The sequence below is a fragment of the Panthera onca genome, chromosome C1 (assembly GCF_046562875.1).
Source record: "Panthera onca isolate mPanOnc1 chromosome C1, mPanOnc1 haplotype 2, whole genome shotgun sequence".
In the NCBI taxonomy this organism is placed as follows: domain Eukaryota; kingdom Metazoa; phylum Chordata; class Mammalia; order Carnivora; family Felidae; genus Panthera; species Panthera onca.
In genome coordinates, this window is record NC_138346.1 from 4451479 (window position 1) to 4478470 (window position 26992).

At 47.4% G+C, this 26992-nt stretch overlaps 1 long non-coding RNA gene across 1 annotated transcript; it reads right to left on the reverse strand.

Moving 5' to 3' along the window:
- On the reverse strand, window positions 1-26524 carry LOC132673303 (uncharacterized). Its single transcript, XR_009607972.3, has 3 exons — window positions 26130-26524; window positions 24280-24454; window positions 1-429 (listed from the first exon to the last, which is right to left on the reverse strand). It is a non-coding gene; the product is annotated as an uncharacterized LOC132673303 (long non-coding RNA).
- Between the last annotated feature and the right edge of the window lie 468 nt (window positions 26525-26992).

The window sequence follows — 26992 nt, forward strand, 5'->3', positions numbered from 1 at the left end:
CAGGACTTCTTATGTGAGTTGAAAGAATCCCTTTCTTCAGCCCGCTCCCATCTGAAATTCTCCTGTCAGTCTCTACGCTGGGAGTGGGAGGGGCACCAGCTGCCCTGAGAGAGGAAGCCCAGGGTCTCCTATTTGTCTTCATTGACACTGAAACAGGAAAGGAGTGCCTCTGCCCAATGTAGGGGAGAGGGTTGGGTGTCTGCACTCCCCTCTCAGGCTCTGCTGACATCACCTTGGGGTGGGGTGGCGTGGGGCATCCATGGCGTTGAGTTGGGGCCATGGCGTTGAGTTGATGTTGAGTTGATGTTGCCAAAAAAGTTTTCTGTCCTACTGAAATGTCTTTGGACCAGAAAGAGCAAGATTGTCTTGGTGTTTTTGTTGTCTACTCCTTCCGGCAGTTCTTGGTTTCAGGCTCCCCCAGCATGCAGTCTGGGAAAAATAGGACATAAAAAAAATAAAAAATAAGAAGTCAGGGAATGTATCGCCATGTTATTCCTCTAGCCCTGAGGGTCCTAGCCAGTCCTTTTGATGTTAAGAGTCATCTTAGGATCAATTGTCTATTGCCTCTGTCCAGGGTTTTGCTGTACTTAGCAGGAGTAGCAGAGAGATAAGTCTCCACCATCTTTTCCAGACTCAGAAGTCTAACGAACTTTTTTTCTTATTTTTTTAAAAAGTTTATTTACTTATTTATTGAGTGTGTGTGTGAGAGGGAGAGAGAGAGAGAGAGAGAGAGAGAGAGAGAGAGAGAAACCCAAGCAGGCTCTGTGCTGTCAGTACAGAGCCCGACGAGGGGCAATATCTCACAAACCATGAGATCATGATCTGAGCCGAAATCAAGAGCTAGACGCTTAACTGACTGAGTCACTGAGGTAACCCTAACAAACTTTTTTTTAAACAAACTTTTAATTTTGGAATAATTTTAGATCTACAGAAAAGTTGAAAAGACAATACAGTAGCGTTCCTGTATGCCCTTCACCTAGTTTCTTAATATCTCTCATAACTAGGACACATTTGTCCAAACAATATCAAGAAATTACCACTGCTGCATTACTCCAACTATCGGTCCATTATCACCGAAACTCCAGATTTTATTGGATTTCACCAGTATTTCCACTAATACCCTTTTCCTAAATGCATTTACTCATCATGTCTCCAGTCTTCTCTGGTCTGCAATCCTCTGTCAGTACATCTTTCCTTTCAACGACCTCATATACCTGAAGAGTGCTGGTCAGGGACTTCGCAGGGCCCCTTAATTTGGGTTTGTCTGATAGCTTCTCATGATTTGACTGGAATCATAGGTTTGGGGGTAGAATCTATGGAGATGCAGTGACCTTCTCATATCAGGAGGGACACAATATCAGTGTGACTTATCACAGGAGATCCTAACCTTGATCACTTGGTTAAGGTGGCATCCGTGAGGCCTCTCCACTGGAGTGTTAGGATTTTTCCTCTCCACACTTTTTTTTTTAGAGAACTTTCAGGTCCATTTCCATCAGTGTGGAGTTATATGTGATTACTTTATGCTGTATCTTATCATTCAATATTACGTTATCTATTTTATTGCCAAAATTCTTCTAGCTTTGAGCACTGACTCTTTCAGGTTGTTCTTCTTCAGTTTTAAGGGTGAAACGGGGGAAGAAATCCCAACCCTTTGTAGAGTCCCCCAAAACCCTGCCCATGCCCCTCCTCACATACATCCTAATATTCACAATGAATACTAAAGTAGGGATCTTTGGCCATATTCAAAGCTTCCAAAGCTATTTTTTAAAACCAAAGTTTATTTAGCTAATCTTATAATAGACTGAATGATTCCTTTGGTAAACAAAAATAAATGTTTGAGTTTCAAGTATCTCCAAACATAAGATAATTCACATAAAATTCTCACACACTCCTGCTATGGGCTTTGTTGAACAGCAGCTGAAGCACTCAGAGGGGAAAGAGTCTGTGCACTCAGGGAAATCACTTTTAAATAAGCTACATTTATTAAACACCATCCGAAGAATTTTAATTCTATTGAGCTTCCATTTGAGCATTTGTATAATCACTCAACTATTGCAGCAAAATCAAATGAGAAAAATTTAATATTACTTTCAAACAGAGACCAAAGTTTACCAAAGATCTTCTGGATCAACGGAAGATATTGTTCAATAGCAGTAATAAAAATACTGTTGTACCGTCTAGAAATCAGATAAGATGGAAACAATTGACTAACAAGATTCACACTTCTATAAAATATATTATAAAACACTAACCTAAAAATTAGGCATCAAGTCTCCATTTGAAATATTGTATAATTCCTTAACCAGAGTAAAAACAAAGTAGAAAAATTTCAAAATCATTCTAGAAGAAAGACAAAACAAAATTCTTGCCATGTTTTTGGAAGATTTTAGTGGACTTGTTAACAACAGTAGAGATACTATCATTGCACTATCTACAAATAAAATAGAATCAAGTAATTTATGAGTCACATTAAATAATCTGCAGTTATAAAACATTATCTAAGAATAACAAAATCCTATCAAGTTTCCATTTGGGCCAATAAAAACTAACAGAAGTAAAACTAAAAAAGAAAAAAAGAAAAATTATTTTGGTAGAGACAAAAGTGTCTTGCTGTGGTTCTGGATGTTCACAAGCAGCCTCATTGAAAGCAGAGGCAACTCAGAGGCAATTCATTTCTGCCTTTAGGCTGTGTGGCCAGTGTTTGGTGTAGACATATTTCTCTGCACCTCAGGAGAAGATGTGCTGGGCGAGGTGACCCCCTAGGTAGGGAAGACCTCTAGGCAGTTTTTTCCTCTCATTCTAGAATGTGGGTAAGGACAGAGTCACTTCACAGGAGCTGCCCCTCACCCCAGAGCCCTTGGAACCTACACCATTTGACAAAGCAAGATGGAGCCCAGGCCAGCCACATTCGGTTCTTTGGCAAGGCTGGATCAAAGCCAGCCCCTCCTTCTCGTGCTCAGTGTAAGGCCGCCATGCGGGGATGGGGCTGACCTGGTGGAGGCTCTTGGCCAAGGGTCTGCCAAAAGTCCATCGGCAACAGCAGGGACAAAAGGATACTTTGGAAACCTTTAAGATTCTTCCTCAATATTTCTGGTCTCAAATAAGCAGTCTCATTTTTTAAGTTGTGTGGGCGTCTCTCAGCCAAAAGAGCACTCAGTGCATTATTCTGAGCTTTTACTTTCGTGGAAAATAAGCTGTCTTGGATAATAGCCAGTGGTTCCTTCAAATTTTTCCAACAGAACTTTGGCTTGTATTGTATAGGTGTCATATGAGACACCTTCACATGTGCGACTGATCCTATCATGTGCTTTGGAAGATTCTCCTGAACCCCGACAAGGTAAACCCCCTCCAAATCAGATACTTGGCGAACACTCTTTCTTTTCCTTGATGCAGTTCAGGAGGATGCTGCCTCCTCCTTCAGACTGTGATTTTCTAACTGTGGCAAAGCTCTCCCAGGGTAGCGACCTCTTGTGTGATCTTTAAGGGCATCGATTGTTTCATCTGCTTCAGTTAATCCGTGCACATTTGGATTCTTTCTTCCTCAAGAGCTTTTAACTAGGCATTTAACTTGGCTACATCAATCCATGGCTTCAGAACCCTTTGATTCACCAACATGATCAATCCCTCGTTAATGGCTTGGAGGAAACTTGCCTCCATGGACTCTGCCACCTTCCTCCTTCAGTCCCAGAATCCAGCTCTGTACAAGGATTAGAGCCCTGGAATCAGAGTTTTCTGCAAGGTGCAACCCAGTTTCCCAAACTAGCTTCCTACAGCACCCTTCTCTGCCCCAACATCCCCTGACTCTGATTAACATCTTCCAAAAAATAGCATTTCAGGACACACTTTTGGAAAGGTAGATATAGTGAGACGCAATCATTGTAGGTGTTTAACAAGGCATGTGAATTTGGATTGGGAGTATCATACTTGCCCCATCCATGTAGAGGACATAGCACAGTGTCTGACACCCAGACAGTAACCAGTCTTAGAAAATGGGTCTGCTCTGTTCCCCAAGTGTCTCTTCTTTGGCTTGAGTGTCCTGTAGATGTTCCCATCCCTTTTGGGGAAAGACTCGGCGACCTTGCTTTGTGACAGGGAATGACTCTAGCCCTTCTTGAACCCTTTGGATCTGATGAGGGAACTAGGTTGTTCTGACTTGCAACTAATGGCTTTCCACTTGTGGCCTCCCTCTCTCCATGAGCCTCACAACTGGACAGCTGAGACAGAAACTCCAGCATGACTTTGCTGGGCTTCTGGTTTTAGCTGGACATGTAAAGAACTCAGATGCCAGCACTCCATCCTTGCCATGAGAAAAGCCAGATGAACTGAATACTGACAACTTTTGTTGGACCCTTCAGAAAACTGAGGTCTCAAGGCAGACCACCACCCTGACATCTGAAAAAATAGGTGCCCTGAGCAGACAGAGGACCTGATATTTACTAAACTGAAACAGAAATCACCAGATGCCACAAGCCAATAGGAACATTAAGGTAGGAATTTTGAGGAATTTGCTAGACTCTGAGTGTGGGATACTGAGTGAGAACCTCTTAGAGGCCACAGTTTTAGAGAAGTCCCCACACTTCTTCAGCCTTTTCCTTCAGGAACTCCAACTAACAGAGGATTGGGTGAATGCAAAGGGAATACCCTCCCCCCAACACTTCCCATGGTCCTGATAGGAGGAAGGAAGGAGTAACCATTGTGTGATCCTCCTTACAGAACAAAACCTTCATCTTGGGAAGGACATTTCCAAATAGTAGCAGTGACACCCCATCCAGCCAGTGAAAGGGAACTATGTGTGATCCAACCCCCTTCCCCACTCTCTACACCACCTGGTTAGGGCTCCAATCACAATAATGCTGGACGACAACAGAGTTACTGTCAGAGACAGATTCTGAGGAGAAGCACAGAGGGAGACAAGAACAATTGAGGTCAGTGATGAAAGTGCCCCCAACAACACCTTTCGGGGTTCAGCTACCATGGCACATTAACTGTGAGGAATTGCATAAGGCACAGCTTCACCACTGGCTCTGCAATCCATAGACCATGAGGCAAGTAATGACGCACATCACTTCAGTCACCAATCCCATCACTTCCTCCAGAGTCTGTTGTTGGATGGTCACCCTCCTACTCAGGGCGTCATGGACAGCAAAATGTCCATTTCTGTTGCCTCCTTGTGTCCTGGCAATAAAACCATGGGATGTTTACAATGAATGGATAATCAGAAAAGGGCATTGGCCAACATACATGAGCATGCATGCAATAAATGAAAAGTGGTTTGTCCAGGAAAAGTTCAAATTGAACATAACCAGATTGGTAGATGAAGTGGATGACCATGGCGATGCTGACACGGCTGCCATGAAGAGGCTCTACATGTGAACCAGGACCTTCGTGAGCCACCCTGCCCAACACACATGGGGAGATTCGTTCTGACAAAAAGGAGAAAGATTCCTTAGTGCCACGGATGCCGGATCAACTTCACACTAATGGAACTCCCAGAGATATTTCATGACATTATAACAGCAAAGGAGACAATGTTGGAGGCTGATCAAAATGGCGGCCTGCCAAAGCACAGAGAGGATGCCCAGTACCCACAGAAGGTGTATAAGAGGAGAAGGCAAGCAATGACCACACACCTGATATTTTTTTTTTACAAAGAATGAATGTTTCTAATGTTTTACATTATAGTGTTCTAAGTAAATATTAGTCTTACTATTTTTCATTTTCCTATACATTAGGAAACAACAGCAGGAGAGTTGTTAATGTTTTGACAAAATATTTTTAACCATCTTATTTTTCCCATTGATTATCGAGATCACTCTGTGTAGTTTCAGCTTCCATGGTCATTTATACAGCCCCACGCAGCTATACAAAGCAAGGATGCCTGTATATGAACAACCACTTCTTTTTAAGTTTATTTGTATATTTTGAGAGACAGAGAGGAAGAGAGAGAGAAGGAGAATCCCAAGCAGGGTCCACACTGTCAGTGCAGAACCCGATGCAGAGCTCAATTTCACAAACTGTGAGATTGTGACCTGAGCTGAAATCAAGAGTCAGACACAACCAACTGAGCCACTCAGGTGACCCAAATCACTTTATTTATTTTTTTATTTTATTTTACAGAGAGAGAGGGAGAGCTCATGAGCAGGGGAGGGGCAGAGAGAGAGAGAGAGAGAGGGAGGGAGAATCTCAAGCAGGCTCCATGTTCAGTGCAGAGCCTGATGCAGGGGTCAATCCCATAATCCTGGGATCATGACCTGAGCCAAATTCAAGAGTCCAATGCTCAACCAGCTTAGCCACCCAGGCGCCCTACGAACAATCACTTTAAATGCAAATTGTCCAAACACAACAGATAAAAGACAGAGATTGTCAAATTAGATCTAAAGGAAATAAAAGGAGTCAACTATATGCTCTCCATAAGAAACACATTTTAAACATAAAACTCAAACACAGTAAGAGTTAAAATATGAAGAAACATATACCATAGATATAATTCAAAAACTGCTAGGGTAGCCACAATAATCTCAGACAAAGCCGAATTCAGAACAAAGAAGACTATCAGGAACAAAAAGAGACATTATATAATGGTAAGTGATCAATTCTTATGGAAGACAGCAATCCTAAACATATATGCACATAACAACAGGATGGCAAAATCTATGAAGCAAAAACTTATAGGACTGAAAGGAGAAATCAATAAATTCACAATCATAGTTGGAGACTTCAACATCCCTCTCTCAGTAATTGATAGACAAAGCAGATAGAAAATAGGAAGGAAGTAAATGACCTGAACAGAATTATCAATCAATCTGGCCTAACTGACATCCAACAACATTAGAGTATACATTCTTTTCAACAGTGCACGGAACATTCACTAATATTGACTACATTCTGGGGCATAAAACACAGCTCAACAAATCTTTAAAAACAGAACTCATACAAAGAACTCATACATTATCAGACTGTAACAAAATTAGTTTGGAAATCAGTAAAGAACAATAACTGGAAAATTCCCAAGTATTTGAAATTCTACAATAAGCTGCTAAACAACCCATGAATCAAAGAAGTCTCAAGGAAGTCAGAAAAAATAGTTTGAACTAGGAGACAATGAAAATAAAATAAAAATGTGTTTGATGCAGTGAAATCAGCACTTAGAGGAAAATGTATAGCATTAAATGCATACTTTAGAGACATATATTTAACATTAATAATCTAAACTTTCACCTTAGGAAAATAAAGAACAAATAAAATCTAAATGCAAGCAGAGGAAGGAAATAATGAAAATGAGAACAGAAATCAATGAAATTTACAATAGTAAAATAGTGGAGAAAATCAAGAAACCAAAGCTGGTTCTTTGGAAAGACCCATAAAGTTAATAAAACCTCTAGCTAGGCCAATCAGGAAAAAAGAAAGACAAAAATTATTAATACAAGAATGAAAGAGGGGTAAAAAATTAAATAGATATATAGATCTATGGGACAGAAGAGAGAGCTCAGACAGACCCACATGATTATGGTCAATTGATTTTCAACAAATATGCAAAGGCAATTCAAGGAAGAAAGGATAATCTTCAACAAATAGGGCTGGAAAAATTGGACACCCATATGCAAAATGTTAAGTCTTGATTTACATCTGCCACCTCATATAAAACCTAACTCAGTGGATCATAGACCTAAAAGTATCATGTAAAGCTGTAAAGTTATTAAAGAAAATGTAGGAAACAAATCTGTGACCAGCTGTTGGGCAGAAAAGTCTTAGATGAGATAATGAAAGCATAATCCATAAAATAAAAAGGTGATAAAGTGGACATTATCAAAATTCCAGAACGTTTGTCCTATGGCAGAGAGAGAAAAGACCAGCTACCTACTGAGAGGAAATATTTGTGAGTCATACTACTGACTACGAACCTGTATCAGGAATATATAAACAACTCTCAAAATTCAACATAAAACAAAAAATCCAATTTTTAAAAAGTGGGCAAAAGTTAAACAGTCACTTCACCAAAGAAGATACACAGACAGAAAGTAAGTTCAAGAAAAGATGCTCAACATCATTCCTCATTCGGAAAATGTGAATTAAAACCACAATAAGTTGCCATTACGTGCTTGCCAGAATGACTGCAATTCTTTTGAACTGAATATACCATGTGCTTGCCCGGATGCAGAATAACAAGAACTCTTACACACTGCTTGTGGGAATCAAAACAGGACAGCTTTCCAAAGCAATGTGACAGTTTCCAATAAAGTTAAACATACTCTTCCCATATAATTCAGCTATCCGTTCTGAAGTTCTCAACCAAGAGAAATGAAAACATATGCCGCCCCCCCCCAAAAGCCTGTAGAGAAGTGTTTAGAACAGCTTTATTTCTAATTGGCAAAAGCTAAAAACAACCAAAATTTCCCACAATGGCCAAATGTGTAAAAAAAAAAAAAAACAACCTGTGGTACATCCATAAAACGGAATACCGTTGAGCAATGAAAGGAACAGGCTGTTGACACACGCAAAAACACGAATGAGTTGCAAATATTCAAAGACCAAACCATAGAGACAGAGAACAGATCTGTGTGACTGTGAATAGTATCTAGGGGGGATTTGGGGTCTGGGTGGAGAGAGGGGGGGCATTGGGGGTCAGGGTGGAGAGAGAGAGAAAGTCTCTATCCTGACTGCAGTGGCGGTTACATGACTGTGCATTTGCCAAAACACGTAGAATTGCACACCAAAAAGAATGATTGTCACCTTATGTAAATTTTCAAATAGCCTTAAAAAGTCAAGGTCCATTGTTAAGTATCTATTCGTTTATGCACTCGGTTATGTTTACCATGTGACTATTTTATGATGCAGACTTGGCTGGATTCTGTGCAGTGGCAAACAAGATAGACAGGGTCTCCATTCTCTAAACTCACGGTCTGGTGCACGAGTTGGCAAACTACAGCCCAGGGGCTGAATCCAGCCCGCCACTTATTTTGTAAATAAAGTTTTATTGAAACACAGTCATCATGTCCATCCATCTGTGTATTGCTATGGCAGAGTTTAGTTGTCACAAAGACCTATAGCCCACAAAACCTCAAATATTTACTATCTAGCCCTTTAAAGAAAACGTTTGCCAACGCCCTAATGTAGAGGGTCTCAAGCTTTATATTGACCTGATATCTTTTTGGAGCCTATTAAATTCAAGTCCTATCCAGAAAATTTGTAACTGAGTAAGAAAAGGCTACAGATTTCTAGAGGATCCTAAAGCAAGTGGTTCTGGACCTCTTTTGGGAAAAGCTATTTAAGAAATACAGACATTAGGGGCACCTGGGTGGCTCAGTTGGTTGAGTGTCTGACTCTTGATTTCAGCTCAGGTCACGATCCCAGGGTTGTGAGATTGAGCTCTGTGTCAGGCTCTGTACTGAGCGTGGAGCCTGCTTAAGATTCTCTCCCTCTCTCTCTCTCTCTCTCTCTCTCTCTCTCTCCCCCTTTCCCCTTTTCCCCCACTCGAGCTCTCTGAAAGAAAGAAAGAAAGAAAGAAAGAAAGAAAGAAAGAAAGAAAGAAAGAAAGAAAAAGAAAGGAAGGAAGAAAAAGAAAGAAAGAGGGAGGGAAGGAGGGAGCGAGGGAAGGAGGGAGAGAAGAAAGAAAGAAAGAAAGAAAGAAAGAAAGAAAGAAAGAAAGAAAGAAAGAAAAAGAAAGAAAGAACACAGACATTAAGCAAAGAACGGCAATTGGGTGTTTGAAGGGTTTGAAGGGTTGTCTGAAGGGTTAAAGTACAATTCATGCATTAAACTCCAGCTTGACAGCCTGGTCCTTTTAGAAGTTGCTTCAACTATTTGAAGGTGGCACCCTCTGGGTAAAACAATATTTTGAAAACAGATGTTTCAGAAGAATTATGGGCATGGGGTTATTTTACTCACCTTATCTCCAGTTATGAATATATATAAAACTGTTCAAGAATTTGGTAATAAAACCACACATTATTTTCTGTTTCAGCCCCAGTCCAGCCCAGCCAGGGTTCCTCAGCGAGACAAGACGGCCCCTCTGCAGGGGGGGACAAGAGCTGTCTCCACGTGTAATCCTGGGAGCAGGGCGGGGGCGGAGGGGGTGCGAGAGGCTGGGGCGGGGGTCGTGGGGGTGCCGTGGGAGTGGGGAGGGCATGTTGGAAGAACTGGAGGTTACTTCGGGGGAGACTTGCCAACAATGCTTACTGTGCAACCCCCTCCATCTCTAGAACTTTCTGCAGCAGCCCTGTCTGCCAAAGCTCCCTGTCCCCGCTGGCCTGCTTCAACCCCTCTCTGTCAGGGCATGATGCCCAGCTCCTAGTGGGGCCCCGGGGGGTCCCCAAGCCCTTGCAGAACATTACCTAAAATGAAAGACCAAAGCAGAAGAGAGACCATCTTCAAGGAGCATAGGATGTTGATGTGAAATAATGTAAAGTTGCCTCTGAGTTTCCTAAAAGCTGGAGTGGGGAAGCAGGTAAACACACCATAAACCGCTAATTAGCAACACGCCTTGGCCATGGGCGGGGGCAAGTCATAAAATGAGGGAAGGGTCTGGAGCAGAGGTAGTACCTGTCTTTCTGGATGTGCCCACCAGCCTGTCCCCACAGCCACCCTCGGGGGACCTGCCTTTAGTTGATGCCCTTTTGTTTCAAAGGACAAGTTTGGCCGTCGATGTCAGGACTCTGCAGTCAGCCCAAAGTAACCCGGTGAATTCCATCGGCTTTAGGGCTCTAATAATAACTATTTGAGAACATTGCAAGATGGGAATATAATTGCTTTTATTAGTAATTAGATGACATCACGGCTGGGAAGCTTTTATTTTGAGAGTGAAGCTACTCATGATGAAAAGTAAAATTATCTTTGGTCTCTTCTAGCCCCCCCTCGATGGCTTATAATTCTGACGTCTCGCAGAACATACGAACTATGGCCACCATGTAAACGTAAACTTTTTTAATACTACTCGCTTTGCAAATATACTTAGCCTGAACTCTGCATCCGAAGCCAAGATGGCCCGGCTCTGTAATTAGTAATGAATTCCTGTCTGTCTTCCGTCAATTATTTTCTCTCTGGTTATTATTTGACAAAAGCCGTGTGTCCAACAGGTGTCCTGTCTGACCTTTCTCATCAGAGCCCGTGACGGGAGCATTCCACCATGATGGATGGGGAAGGGGATGAAGGGACTGCTTTTGGAGTGTGCAGAAAATCAGAAGATAAGTTTCAGCCTGGAATGAAGAGAATCCCCACTGCTCTGGACAGTAGGGGCATCGTGAGGCTAACCATGATTTATCCTGCCAAAAACAGGACCTCATATGCTATCACAGAGGAGCAGAGAAAGCGAAAACCCCAGCATCCTCTTCTCAATGGATGGTCACGATAGGAGTTAATGTGAAGACACAAAAGAGGCAGTCACAGGTCATCTGACACCTTGTGAAGTCATGCCTTGCTTACTTACCTCTCTATATTTCTTTAGAAATGTTTGCCCTATATAGGGCCGTCTTATCAAAAACTATATTAAAAGAAAATACCATTTCAGAGGCACCTGGATGGCTCAGTCGGTTGAGGGTCCAACTCTTGATTTCAGCTCAAGTCACGATCCCAGGGTTGTGAGATCAAGCCCGGTGTCAGGCCCCATGCTGAGCCTTGTAGTCTGCCTAAGATTCTCCCTCTCTTTTCCTCTGCCCCTCTCCCCCTCACTCTCTCTCTAAAATAAACTAAAAATGTTTTAGTAAATAAAGAAAAGAAATTGACATTTCAGAGAATGTCCAACTCTAGAGGCTAAGGGATAAAATAGTGACAAAATGCATGATCTCTTGAGACTAACATCAGTATTCTAGATCAATAGTCACGGTGAAAAGTTACACAGGATAAATTTCGAATTTTTTCCCCTCAGAACAATGTTCGGAATGTATTATTCGCTGTATTAATGTGCTGAAAACCTTTACGTTTTCAGTTTCAGGACAGGAACTTTGGCATGGCCTGTGCCATAAAACGGTCGCTGTCTCAAACTCAACACACACCCAAAGGGGGAGAAGGCAAATCGTCAAGACTCTTCATTGAAATCCAAAATGGCACAAATCATCTTTAAAATCCAACCAGGAAAGGAAGGAGTCACAGAACGTATTTCCAGGGAAGAAATAAAAAGTCACAGAGGATGGCTGTGTGACAGGGACGGGTAGTGGATGAGCCATCGAGGGCGGGGTTGACCCGGGGCCTCTCGGGGCCGCCTGGGGCCCTCAGGGGCAGACACAGCAGAACAGCTGAGCGGGTTCCAGAAGGAGAAGGGCCCTGGAGCCATAGGGTGGCGGCCCCCACAAGGGTTGGCCTGGGGGTCAGGGCACCGGACTTCAGACAGGTCAGCAGACCCCTCCAGCCGTGGGGGTCTGCCGAGCTGCAGAACCGGGGGCAGGACATTCTGGGGCGGCAACCTGGAGGCCGAGGCCGAATGGCGGGCATCTGCTGGGCAAACAGCAGAGCCTGGATGGAAGGGAGGTACGGGTCCGAGGAGGAAATGATCCTGGCGTCTGCTGCGCCTGCTGTCTTAGCTGTCCTCCGGCTTCCATCAGGAGTCCGGGCCCTGTGTGTATAGCCTGCTTGCTAGGGTGTGTGTGTGTGTGTGTGTGTGTGTGTGTATTCGTTTCCTGTGGCTGTTGTAACAAATTACCGCTTAAGACAACAGAAACTCTCACAGTTTTGGAGGCCAGAGTGTGTGGTAGAGGTGACCGCAGGGCCACATACACAGGCTCTGGGTGGGGGTCCTTTCTACTCTTCCAGCTTCTGGTGGCCTCAGGCATCCCTCCAAGCTATCGTCCTCTTTGTGACTCTTACTTGTCACTGGATTTAGGGCCTACCAGAGAGACTAAGACGATCTCTTCACCTCGAAGACTTTACTTAAACTTTGTATATCTTATTTTATTTTTTCTTTTCTTTTCTTTCTTTTCTTTTCTTTTATAATTTTGTCTATTTTATATATATGTGTGTGTGTGTGTGTGTGTATTTTAAAGTAGGCTCCACTCCCAGCGTGGAGCCCAACGCGGGGCTTGAACTCACAACCCTGAGATCAAGACCTGAGCTGAGGTCAACAGTCAGATGCTTAACCGACGGAGCCACCCAGGCGCCTCTCTTACACTTTTTATTGAAGTAATACTCACAGACACTTGCGATTAAAGAGTGGACATACCTTGTGGAGGCCACCATTCAACCCATATGCCTGTTTAGCCCTTATTTTCATGAAACCTTTCACTCTTCTTTCCTATGGATGTCAACGTCAGCTGCAGGCCCCTGTTCAGGAGGACGGGCAGGCCCCGGGGGGGTTGGGAGGTGTCACTCAAGAGATCAAGTCGCTCCGGGGACCATGGGAGCATCCGGACACGTGATGACCTTCACCTGGGCTTCTCAGAAACGGGCCCAGGGAGAAGATGTTAGGTGCTTACATGAGATTCCGGGCAGGCAACCGCTAGGAGCTTAATTAATGTGTTCTCGGCAGCTAACTAGTTGGACTGCAGTATCCTAAACTGATGGAACCGTAGAAAACAAATGAGGCCCCAAGATCCAAGGAATCCTGAGGAAGCCAGCCCAGAACACTTCCAAGACTGTTTTCTCTTATATTTTGAACAGATTTCTCTTTGCGTTTTAACACACAAAAAAGCACACTGCTGGGTCAGGCTTGGGCTTTTTCTTGGAAAGGGCACGATCCAAGCAAACCCTGAGGCCCATTGCGAAACACTGCTGACCGAGCGGTCGTGACTCAGCACTCCCAGGCAAAGCCGGGGCACTAAGACCGCCCTTCCTCCGGCTGGAAACACACTTCTTTGAAATCAAGCCCATTTGTCATCCCACTGGCTGTTTTTCCTTCACTGCGCCACTCGGGTTCAAATGACCCCTCAGAAGGCCCAGGGCCGGCCGGCCAACACGAAAACATCCCTCTCTGGAGGGGAGGAGGTGCCCCACATCTGGGAGAAAAGCAGATGTGAGTGCAGAACAGGGGCTCTGGTGTGGCTCAGCCTCACTCGGCAAGAATGTGCATGGCCCAAGCATTGAGTCACTCCTCCGGCCTTGTTTTTCTGAACCTCAGAAACATTTTGGAAGCCACTGAACCGCCCCTCCCCTGGAAAGAGCTCTGATGGACGTCATTCTGGTCGGGTGGTTCTCCAACAAACACATGTGTCAGAAGACTCCGTGAACCTTCTGAAAAGTACATGTGTTCGGGCCCCACCCGGACCTGCGGAAGGAGAACCCCCCGGTAGTGGGAGCCGGCCGTGTGTCTGGTGGTTTTGATTTTCGTGCTGTTTTGATGTTCCACAAGTGACTCAGATGTTGGCCACTTGCTAAGAAGCATTGAGTCCCCCGACGCGAAGTGACCGTTAGGACACGGAGTCCCCCGGCAGTCAACTGCTTTGCCCCAAGGATACACGATGAGCTCACAAAGACCCCAATCCCTAACTCCCCAAGTACTGACGTGCCCACGGCCCTTTTGGGGGAGAGTCAACACCAAGGTGTCTGGGAATTCAGAATCCCTGATTCATCCTGGCACAATGATCCAAGCCCCGGGGAGGAAGCGAAGAGGCGATGCTGTTTGGAAACGAGAAAAGCACAACCAGCCAACACGTGAGGGCGGTTTACGAGGCGGAAGCCCACCCGTTGAGAATTAGTTGTGGCCTGGCCAGGAGGACGCAGATACACCAGTAATATCTCCTTCCACAGATTTCAGGGATCCGAGGGGCAGGTTAGGGGACAGCTGAATACAGCAGATTCGTCCCACCCACCAGAGCTGGAGCAGAAGAAGGAGCAGGAAAATGACCTAGACCCTCTCAATTAGGCAGGATTACAGGGCAGCACAGGGCATGCAGAGTTCTGGCAGGTTCCAGCCAGCGGTTGGGACCCTCACCAGTCACCAGACCTCCCAGCCGATGGGGACGGAGGAAGCCCCAGGACTCCAGTGGGCTAAAGGCTCAGCCCTGGGAGTCCCATTCCCAGGGCGACCACAGATGTGAGCACACCTGCAAATAGAAACCAGAATGGAACAGCCCCATCTACTGAGGCTACACTCACCATCCTCAGTCGTCCCAGCACGATGCCTCTTACAAAGGTTGCATTTTTTTGCCCCAGGATCCCATGAAGCTTCTTTCACTGCATTTTTACTGTTTTTATTTTTATTTTTTTTACTTTATTTTATTTTACAACAGCTCCCCATCTACCACCCTTTGAGTTGTTTGTTTTGCATGACATTGAACAGAGCCTAGGCTGGTTGTCCTGCAGGATGTCTGGCATTGCTTTGCCTGATCATTTCCTCTTTATTAACATTTGGGGAAGAATGCCACACAGGTGTTGTTGCCACACATAGTTACTGTTTTGATAGACGGTCCGTCCACCGGGAGCCCCTCCTTGCCAGCTCTTGTGTCATTTTGTGCGTTCCTCCAGCCCATACGCAACACCCTGGTTTCTAAAGTTAGATGTTCCAGGTGCAATTTGTGGCTCCCTACAGGCATCAGCTGTCTCTCCAAAAGCCCTAGTTCCCTTTAGTGAAGAATGGTATTTAGGAACCAAAGTTTGGGCACTAGGCGTGCCCACCATAACTGGGATGTCACTGCACCTTAGCGCTGTTGGTGACAGGTAATACATAAGTACATATTTCACTCTGATTCCTTTGACTCAACCCGACACCAAAGACTCCTCCCCACCTCCCCCATTCCGTTTTTGTGGCTCCTTCTTCCACAGTGAGAGCCCTGGACCCCGGCAAGAGGATACAGCCACTTACTTCATCTATCCTACGATACTTGGAAAACATTTGAAAAGTGACATAATGACAGCAGCCATGCCATTATCAAGAACAAATCTAGTTAGCAAAGTTCAAAGTTATCTGAATTAAGATTTCTCTTGTGCTGTTAGAATGATCGGTTTGTCACACAACTAACTTAACTTATGTTTTTAATACCGGAGTTTGCTTTTTTTTTTTTACCATTTTGTATTAAACTCTATTTCTTAACATTAGAATATATACGGTGCAAAAATCACAATTATATATAAAATTATACCCAAGCCACTTATCTTCAGCCCTTCTCTCTACCCCATTCTTACCCAATCCCCAAAGGTCACCACTTTGACTAACCTCTACATTATCATTTCTGTGTCTCTTTTTGCAGAAATATGCAAATACAATCATATATTTGTATTCCTCCTTCCCAACACTCTTAACAATATGTCCCCACTTAATCTGGAAATTGTATCATATTAACTCTTAAAGGTCTGCCCCATTATTAATTTTACCCATCACGTTATTCAATTAATTGTCAAGCCACCCCACGTCTTTGCCTCCCTCATGCAAAATTTCCACAAAACATCAACTAGGAAGGACAACGTGGGGCTCGATGAGGTTGCGGAAAGAGGAGGTTAGAAGGGAGACCAGAGACTGGAGGCAGGTCAGGTCCGGATAGTAACATGACGTCTACCTGTGATAGAATCCAATACAGCATCCCTTCTCTGTGGAAAGATGGTTTCAGCAGGACAAAAAGGAGAAGGAGTCCCATAATGTCCAAGCAACAGGGTTTTCTACAGACTCAGACACTGTCCAGACAGTTGCCAGAAGTGAGTAGCAGGGTTCCATGGGCTGTGCCAAAGACATGGTCTTACTCAGCAGATTAATCAATGCATAAGGGGCAATGTGTATCAGATAAAGAAAGTCTGTTTTGCAAATGGGAACGTTAAAGCATTTGTGCAGGACTGCACACACCTATGGCACAGTGACAGGTGAAATGTCCGTTACAAAAGCAGTCTTGTCCTCAAGAGCAGGGATTCTCAACTCGGGTTATCTGGGAACCCTCTGAAATCCCTTGCAAAATGTCCGAGTGGATTTCAGTGGGGGGAAGTATGCAGAGTTTTCGTCGGGTTTTGAAAGGAGTTTGTGACTCAAAACATTTTAAAAGTTCAGAAACACTGGTGTGGGGGCCAGGAAACTAATGGGGGAGCATATGGCTGTGGTCATCGGATTGAGTGTACTTAGCCAATGCAATCAGTGAAAATGACCTTCCTGGGCTTCATCGGTAATAACCACGGATGCTCTTGGCATACATTATTTCCTGCATCCTTGTAACAGTGCTTTTAATGAGCCGTGCCCCAGAGGGATCAATAACAACCCCAAGGCCATGACATTGGCAAATGGTAAAGCTGGGATTCGAGCCCACACCTGCCTTATTCCAGAAGCCACAGGCCGAAGCCAGCATCGAACAGCTTTTCACCAGTCTGGCCACTGCTGATGCACCATATCTAGTCCCGTGGACCTTACTTAGAGACTAAGTGGGAACATGGCCAGAGTAGGCCTACCACATGGTCATGGGCACCCACAACTTCATCACTGCAAAGCCAATCAGGGCTCTTTCAGACTATTCTCACAACCTCGGCCAGCCATGGCCCCCGCAGCCTCCCCCCGCCAGCGTCTACATCACCGGGCTTGAGCGTGCCAAGGAGGCTGCTCAGTCCTCAGCTCACCTGAGCCCGGAGTGGGGCTCTGCTACAGCCCTGCTCTGGCAAGCTCCAGCCCCTCCTGTGACCAAGTCACCACCTTTACCCACCTCTGCAAACTGGGTCCCCATAGAGGTCTGCATTCTGCTTCCTTTGCCCTGTGCCCAAGGCATCTGCCTGGACCTTACTCCTGCCTGCTGGCTCATTCCCAGGAAGCCTTCAGCCTCAGCCTCTCCATCTGCTGGCCCGGATTCCAACCCTGGTCCAGAGCCTTGCTATTGTACACGCACCCTCTCCAGCATCGACTCCATCAGACCACCCTGCCCTCTGGACATGCCATGGTTTCTTCCAGATGGAACAGCTCCCAGAGCCTCCAGCTGGGTCTGCCGTTCTCAACAGCACTTCAGATTTGTCTTTAGATGCATAATGTCCTTAAAGGCTATGACATGAGCCCTTCTTACAATCGAGAAATTAATGCCAAAAGCTAAATTAGAGTTTAGTATTATTTTTACGTCATTCTAAAAACTTTGTGTGATACGCCCGCATTGTTAAAAGTGCTCTATCCTATAGAGGAGATGCCCAGCGGGTCCGGAATACCTTGTGAGTACTGATGTTGATAGGTAAATAAACATTATTGAGACTGAGGCATCCAGTGGGAACACAATTAATAACAAATGGAAAGAATCCACTTACTTAAAATTATAGCAAAATGTTCTAATTCCACTTTCCTTTGACTGTATTTTTCTTGTAACTGGTCTTTTGCCATGGCTTCTCTCTAGAGGGAAGTTAGGAATATTTTCCAATATTTAATAAGGAATCATCCCCTTCTTAAGGACATCCTTGTGTTTCAAATCTGGTGTTTGGCCTCAATTGAACAGATGGGATTTTCCATTAGATTTTTGAGAGAGACCTTGGAATCCCGAAATCCTACCTCTTCCAATAACACCGCCATTCAGCTAGTTGGTTGGCAAACACATTTATAGCACTTAGCAAGTGCCAGACACAGTTCTAAACACTGCAAATGTTAGCTCCTATGGCAGACACCCCTACGTACAGAAGCATAACCTTGTAGAGTTAAGTCCATGAAGATGAGGCTCTATGTATAATCGAAAATTTTCTAGAACTAAAATTTGCTCTTAATTTTATGCTATCCAGGCCAAAGTGTAGGGGTGTGTGTGTGTGTGTGTGTGTGTGTGTGTGTAATGCTACATGAGAAGTTAACAGAATGGGCGAGGGGTGAGTGAGAAGTGACTGCTAATGGCTTTCTATTTGGGGTGATGAGAACATTCTGGAATCAGAATAGTGCTGTGTGCACAGCTTTGTGAATATTCAAAAAACCCCACTGATTTGTACACTTTGAAAGGGTAAATTGTACAGCATGTGACTTGTATCTGGATCTTCTCTTACGTTACAGGCTAAGAAGGCAAGAAGAATAACATTTCTCTTGCCTCTTCTCATGTTCTCATTGTCCACACCCCAAACTGGCCACGACGTCTTCCCCTCTCGCCTGGGTCTTAGCTGGAGAGAGAGGAAACAATGAAATCGGAGGAAGAGAGAAAAGAAGGTGTGGCAGTGCTGTGGGAGTGACCAGAGCGGCCGTCACCACTTGGGAGTGGAGAACGTGAGCAGAACGTGAACATCCCGCCCCTCCACCTGGCCCCAAGCCACCTCGAAGCTTCTGTGTTCAGCAGCCAGGTGACCACCAAGCCAGGGCCGATGTACCTGTCTGGGTGCCGCTGGGTGCTGGAGTGGGGCAGTGGGGACAGGCAAGGGACAAGAAGATAAGCAAAAAATGTATCCATGCAAGAGGTGCACGATTTTCCGGAAGAGAAAGGCCAGGAGGGAACACCTCGGCACGGGGAGACGTTCCTGAGGCAGAGGCGGAGCTCAGAGTGCAGGGACGTATGGCTTCTGCCAGGGACTCGGGAAAGCTTTCCAAAGCAGATGCATTTGAGCAGGGTCTTGAAGGATGCTTAGAAGTCCACCAGGCCAAGGATGCACCAGAGAATGGGTGTCAGGAATGACCGTGCGAGTAGAACGTAAATGCATCATGGCGGCAGAGGCCAGGAAGGACCAACAGAGAAGGCCCTGCGCGCCATACTGAGAAGGGGACCTAGCAAAACGCTTTCGGAAGGTGACAAAAGACGGTGCACTGTGCCTGAGAACAGCCACGCTGGCGGCGAACAGATGCTGGACCTGGGGAGGGGGGAACAAGACGCCAAGAGAAGAGGATTCAGCCCGGGTCACTCCCAGGGCCTCTGGCTTCATGATAGGAATTGCATTTTAGAAAAGTCGAGTCTTCTGTGGCTGTGGAGAATCCTGGGTCATGCACGGGTCTGGAGCTCAGGAGACAGGACAGTCTGCACAGACATGGTGGGGCTCAGCCTTCCAGGACACAGAGGCTGTGGCCGAGAGAGCAGGAGGAGAGCTCAGGACGGACAGAGCCGCTGGGGGCAGGGAGAAGAGCAGAGTCCATCAGGAAGCCGGAGAGAAAGAGGAGGAATGCACACAGGCAATGGGAAGAGGGGAGGAAATGAAGGGGAGGGTGTGTCTAGAGAGGTGCGCACCAAGAAATGTGGGGCTCGAAGGAGGCTTGTCAGACGTGGCCGCGAGGAGGCGGCTTCTGGGCCGATCGCCACGCCCGGTACTAAAACCAGATCATCCCACACGCTCCCCGGATACACGGCGATTTCTCCTGGAGGAAGGGCTAGGCTTCTGCGTCCTAAACAAAAACGATGAGGCCCAGACAGATCTGTCGCTTGTCAGACACCAGGCCCTCCTGACACGCAGGCTTTCTTGACCCCACCCGCCTCGCCAAGAGCAGACACTCCTGAGCCAAGCCTGTGCTCACGGCAACGAGGAAGTCTCTCACAGACAGCCCTCTGCACAGGCCTGACAGTGGTCCCCAGCACACTCCCAGCAAGTGCCTTCCGGAGGCCTTTTTGAAATGCAGGGTTTTCGGCGTGTGGCAGAAAGGTCTGTCGAGAAAAGAAGAAAGGAGCCATCACATGAGAATGAGAACTGTATGTGCTTACGTGATACGGATAACGAAGCCATATCCTAGTGCCTCCCCACTGAGCCCCGGTGGCCGTGGACTCCGTGCTGCTCTGGCCCTCATTCTAATGCCTCTGGGCTCCCGTGATACCAGGCCACCTGCACCGAAATCAACCTCATTCACTATATGAACAAACTGGTCAGACTTTGATCTGAAGCCTTGACCCGATCCCCATTTGAATTCGTTCTTTGTTTGAAGGTTTCTACAAGGCTCGAATCTGCCAGAGAATTTTTCAAAATGGGGGTTGCGGCGCCCGGGTGGCTCCGTCGGTGGAGCGTCCGACTTCGGCTCAGGTCATGATCTCGCGGTTCGTGGGTTCGAGCCCCGCGTCGGGCTCTGTGCTGATGGCTCGGAGCCTGGAGCCTGCTCCGGATTCTGTGTCTCCCTCTCTCTCTGCCCCTAACCCCTCAAATATAAATAAACATTTAAAAAAATATTTTTAAGTCTACAAAGTGGAGGTTTCTTACTTGCCCTGTGGGCTCAGGAGCAATACAGGTCCTTTCTCTCTCCGGAACAGACCGTGGCCTCTGCTTTCTGTGTGAAGGCATTACCCACCCCTGACTTGCTTCCAGAGAGCTCCTGTGACCTGAGCCGATGGCCAACTTCACCCAGGCTACTCCCATAGCTCTCAAAGACTCCCAGAAAGCATTTGCAATCCAGAAGATCTTGATTCAGTTAGTCTGGTGGGACTCAGGAGGCCACAGTTTTGTGTTTTTTTCCTAAATATAATTTATTGTCAAATTAGCTAACACACAGTATACACAGTGTGCTCTTGGCTTTGGGAGTAGATGCCTATGATTCATCACTTACATACAACACCCAGTGCTCATCCCAACAAGTGGCCTCCTCAATGCCCGTCACCCCATTTCCCCTCCCCTCCCGCCCCCCGTCAACCCTCAGTTTGTTCTCCATATTTAAGAGTCTCTTACGGTTTGCTCCCCCTCTGTTTGAAACTATTTTTCTCCCTCCTTTCCCGCATGGTCCAGAATTGGACCCACAAATGTATGGCCAACTAATCTTTGACAAAGAGGAAAGAGTATCCAATGGAAACAAAGACATTCTCGGACAACAACACGCAGAAGAATGAAACTGGACCACTTTCTTACACCAGACACAAAAATAAACTCAAGATGGATGAAAGATCTAAATGTGAGACTGGAAACCATCAAAACCCTAGAGGAGAAAACAAGCAACAACCTCTTTGACCTTGGCCGCAGCAACCTCTTATTCGACATGTCTCCAAAGACAAGAGAAATAAAAGCAAAAATGAACTATTGGGACATCATGAAAATAAAAGCTTCTGCACAGCAAAGGAAACCATCAACAAAACTAAAAAGCAACTGATGGAATGAGAGAAGATATTTTACAAATGACATATCGGATGAAGGGCTAGTGTCCAAAACCTATAAAGAACTTACCAAACTCAACAACCGAAAAACAAATAATCCCATGAAGAAATGGGCAGAAGAAAGAACAGACACTTTTCCAAAGAAGACATCCAGATGGCCAACAGACACATGAAAAGATGCTCAACATCGCTCATCATCAGGGAAACACAAATCAAAGCCACACTGAGATACCACCTCACACCAATCAGAGTGGCTAAAATTAACAACTCAGGAAACAACGGACGCTGGCGAGGATGTGGAGAAATGGAAACCCTCTTGCACTGTTGGTGGGAATGAAAACTGGTGCAGCCGCTCTGGAAAGCAGTGTGGAGGTTCCTCAGAAAATTAAAAATAGACCTACCCTATGACCCAGCAATAGCACTGCTAGGAATTTCCCCAAGGGATACAGGAGTGTTGATTCATTGGGGCACATGTACCCCAATGTTTATAGCAGCACTATCAGTAATAGCCAAATTATGGAAAGAGCCCAAGTGTCCATCAACTGACGAATGGATAAAGAAGATGTGGTTTATCGATGCAATGGAATACTACTTGGCAATGAGAAAGAATGAAATCTGGCCATTTGTAGCAAGGTGGATGGAACTGGAGAGTGTGATGCTAAGTGAAATAAGTCAGAGAAGACAGATACCATGTTTTCACTTGTGTGTGGAATTTGAGAAACTTCTCAGGAGTCCACAGTTTTTAAAATGCCCCATTTGTCCAGCCAGGTCATGCTCTGATAAAAGGTGCCCGGGAAAAGTCATTCTGACTCCAACCATGACCTCAGCACATCACTCTAGCACATTAGCAAGACAGAAGCTGATGTCAAGGTGTCAGCGTGGTGTATTGTTTCAAGCTGCCTGCTGGCTTGGGGGCTGAATTAATTACTGTATGAACTTACAGACACCCCAGTTCATCCCACAAAAGAGTTGACATGATTTATCAAATGCCCCCCCCCCAAAGTTTTTACAGTAAAAGAGTAAAATAGTGAAGAACTGAAAATAATTTTCTCCTTCCTGGCTCAGGTCTGCTGCCTGGTTCATATTACCCAGAGTCCAAGCCAGCAACGTCCCCGAGGGGAAAGCCAGAGGGGAGCCCCCAGTCGCTCGGTAAGGCCCCAGGCGGGGGCAAAGCACTTGCTTGGGAGCAGAGGGGAGGGAAGACTAAAGACTAATAATAATAGCCAGGAGGCTCAAGGCCCTGCACCAGAGGCACTGTCTCACATCATCTTATCAAACACCATCCAGATGGGGGATGGGACAGTGCATATTAGTTTCCGGCAGCCGCTATAACAAAGCACCATAAATGGTGTGGATTCACACAACAGCGTTTTTGTTTTTTGTTTTTTTTTCCCTCTCTCAGTTCTGGAGGCCAGACGTCCAAAATCTTGGACTCTGTTGGCAGAATCGTGCTCTCTCTAAAGACTCTCGGGCAGAGGGATGCCTGGGTGGCTCAGTCGGTTAAGCGTCCGACTTTGGCTCAGGTCACGATCTTGCAGTTTGTGAGTTCGAGCCCCGCGTCGGGCTCTGTGCTGACAGCTCGGAGCCTGGAGCCTGCTTCGGATTCTGTGTCTCCCTCTCTCTCTCTCTCTGCCCCTCCCCTGCTCCCGCTCTGTCCCTCTCTCTTAAAAATAAAACAAACATTAAAAAAAATTTTTTTAAAGACTCTCGGGCAGAATCCTTCATGTGGCTTCCCAGCACGTGGAGGCTCCCTGGCTTGTGGCCACCTCACGCCTCATCTTCATATCATTTTCTTCTCTGCACGTCTGCTGGTCCTCTCCTCTCCCCATAAAGACACCAGCCTGTGGGTGTAGAGCCCACCCTGACCCAGGATAACCTCTTCTCAAGGTCCTGAATCAATTACAACTGCAAAGAACCTAATTCGAAATCAGGCCACATGCGCAGGCACCAGGGGTTGAGATACCGACATGTTTTTGGTGGGAGTGAGACACTATCCAACCAGCTGCAGGGGTGTTACCGTGCTACCCCTCTTCAGAGACGGAGACGTACGAGGGAAAGTTCAGCAGCTGAGGAGGGCACGGAACTGATAAGAAACAGAGCACAGAGCAGAGGTGTATGCGGGGGCCAGTGTGTGTGAGTTCCAGAGGAAGAGAGAGACGTCTTTGATCTCTGATTGTATCCCAACACAAAACTGAGTACCCAGAAGGGGCATTGGTTCTGATCCCTCTAGAACCAGGACGCTCGAACAGACTGTCTAACCCTAGGGCAAGGGCCACCCAAAGTGTGGCCCACAGCAGGCAGCTGCCCACCCGTCCCCGATCTGTGCCGTCGGCACCGGAGACAGCTGCCCCGAAACGGAAAGACACATTTTCAACAAACACACACTCTGGCTTTTCTTCCCCCGAGCGAGCCAGGATGCTAATTAACAAAGACTCACTGGCGAGGGTCTCACCTGCAGCTCACGAGGCAGCCTTAATTTGCGGGGATTGATCATAAATCCTCATTTAATGGGAACCATCCCTCAGCTTGCGGGGAATATGTCAGCTGTCACAAGCGCCCAGAGGCTTCGCTTTCCTCCTCCGGTGAGTTGAGCCTGATGCTTGGAGAGAAGGCGCACGAACCAACCTCTGGAAAAATTACAGAAATCGAGGAAGAGACATCTGAGATTCCAGACCACTGATCCCAGACTGAGGGAATTACAGGAGAAGATGTGACAGTGGCGGGATGCCACGTCAGTGCACCCTTGCCACTCGCTTAGAGGAAGGGGGGGGGGGGGAGGTGGGGAGGACAATACGGAAAGTTAATTAACCTGCTGAATGGATAATCCCTCACCCGCGTTTCAGAGCCCAGAAGAGAACGGCGGCAGGGAGGACCCCGGGTTTCTTTCCAAGGGTGGAGGGGGGCACTGGACACTTTCGGCCCTCGTGCAGAGAGCACTTAGGAGCCATCCCTCCCTGTCCCGATGCTGGCCGTGCGCACGCGACACCAGAGAAATCGGGAGGCCAGCCTGGGGTCGGGGCTCCCGACCCAGCTCACCCCATCACACCAAAACACAGGTTTCCCGTCATTGATTCCCTGGTGGCTGTGGCCAGCTAGGACCGCTTTCTTCTCAAAGTGCTGGGAGGCCACTGGACGGGTGGGTACAGATGTCAGCACGGGGACCAGGCTAGGCCAGCTGGGCCGAAGGGTGTCGAACAGAACCTAGGATTCAGTTCAAGCAGCACAGCTCCTTCTGCAAAGACACCCCAGCATGAGGAAGCAGAGAGCCCAGAAGCTGGTTGTTAACATCCTAGAGTCAGACTCCAATCCTACTAATCGAATGTTCCAGAAACGTAAAGACACGGTAATGATATTTATCTACAACCTCTAGTACTGCTGGTGTGGAGCTTGTGAACCCTCCAACACTCGGGCCCCGTGGGTCTCTGCTCCCGCCCCAGGACCCTCCCCACACCCACGACGCTCAGATGGACGACCCGCAGACTCTAGTCTCTGTCCCAGGTCCCAGCTCTGGCCGCATGTGTCCAGCTCCACAGACGGACCTGATCCCTTCTGCCTCCCGTCACCTGGAAGCCCATCCCTGGCTGTGGTCCCCAGGGGCATAGCCGCCCTGTCCTCTGTCCTACCCCTCAGGTCTCAGGCTGGCCCGGTGTCCACTTGATCCCCTGTGTGTCTCCCCCTCCTAACGTCTTAACTCATTTGGTCCTTTCCTCCCCATTGTCCCATCCTCACTGAGACCCTCCCCGCCCCTTGTGGAGCCTCTGGCCGTATGCTCCTAACTGCCCCCCCAACAGCTGCTTCTGCGAGGGTGGCCGCATGCCGGCCTGAGCCCCTCCACAGCCCCTGAGCCTACGCGGGTCCCCGTGTGACCCGCAGGCCATCCGCAGTCCCACGTGCCCACCGCCACCTCAACACTGTACCCTAACAACGCAAAGCCATGCCAGTCCCGGCCCAGCACCCACCCTTGTGCTGAGCCCCCTTCACAGTCCCTCTCCCCACTGCCTACTTGACCAACTTCATCCTTGAAAACCTTTTCCGATGTCTACAAAGCCTTCTCGGACAGCGCCCGCCCCCCCCCACAGTCAGTTCATCCCTGCCCCCCTTCCTGCCCCTCCCCCTCATATGCCCCTGCACTCATCACCTGCCCTGGTCGTCTGCCAACACCATGGCCAGGAGCTCCTCGAGAGACGCCTGCCTCGCGCCTTTCCGAACCCCAGAGCCCACTGCTCTGCCGGGCATGGATGTGTGTGTGGGCCACAGTCCCCCCGCCCTGCCTCGGGGACATGTCATGTTGATGGCACGCACCTTAGATACGACGTCATAAGAAGGGCACTCCAGCTCTGTGGGCTCCCTCCAAACCCCCAGTCGAACCAGCAGACGAACCCAAACGGAGGCCCCGACAGGGGCCTTAAAGTCCTCCCCCAGGCAGAAGAGGACAGGGAGACAATGTCCACTGTGAGCCTGGACCCTGGTCCTGTGGCCAGGATAGGATTTCTGTCCTTTCGGGCCACCTGGCTGTGAGGACTCTCTGGCATGGGGAGGGGGTAGAGACCACGAAAAGTGTGGCCACCCAGCTGCCTCCTGTCCCCCCTGCCACTCCCCGAGTCACTGGATGCCACTCCCCACCCAAAACCGCCCAGTGCTCCTCTCCACCCTTGGAAAGAAACCCGGGGTCCACACTCTGGTCCGAAAGGCTCTGCTGGGCGTGGCCCTGCGGCTGCTGCAAGTTATGTTCCCTCCTCTCCCTCCTCGCCGTGGCCAGCCACGCCGAACCCCCTCCATCCTTCAGGCACACCCCACCCTGCCCTGTTGGCCCGCCCTCCCCTGGGCTGGCACGCCTGTTCCTCTGACTCCCCAGGCCTCCTTTTGAATCCCCCTTGGAGCAGCCGCTCTGCCCACGGGGGACACCGGCGTCCCTCCAATGGCGGGGCTTCGCCACCCTCAGTTATGATGTCCTGCCTGCTGACCGCCAGCCCCACCGAACCCTAGGCCCCGTGCAGGCGGGGATTGCAGATGATCTCAGCAGACCCAGGGCCGGACGGCTCCCGGATGCTTACGGAAGGGGCGAAGGCACGATGCCGTCTGCGGCTACGCGTCACGGAAAGCCCGTATAGACTCTGGTGCCAGTTACGCAGGGATCTGAAGTGGGACTTTGAGACAGGGTATCT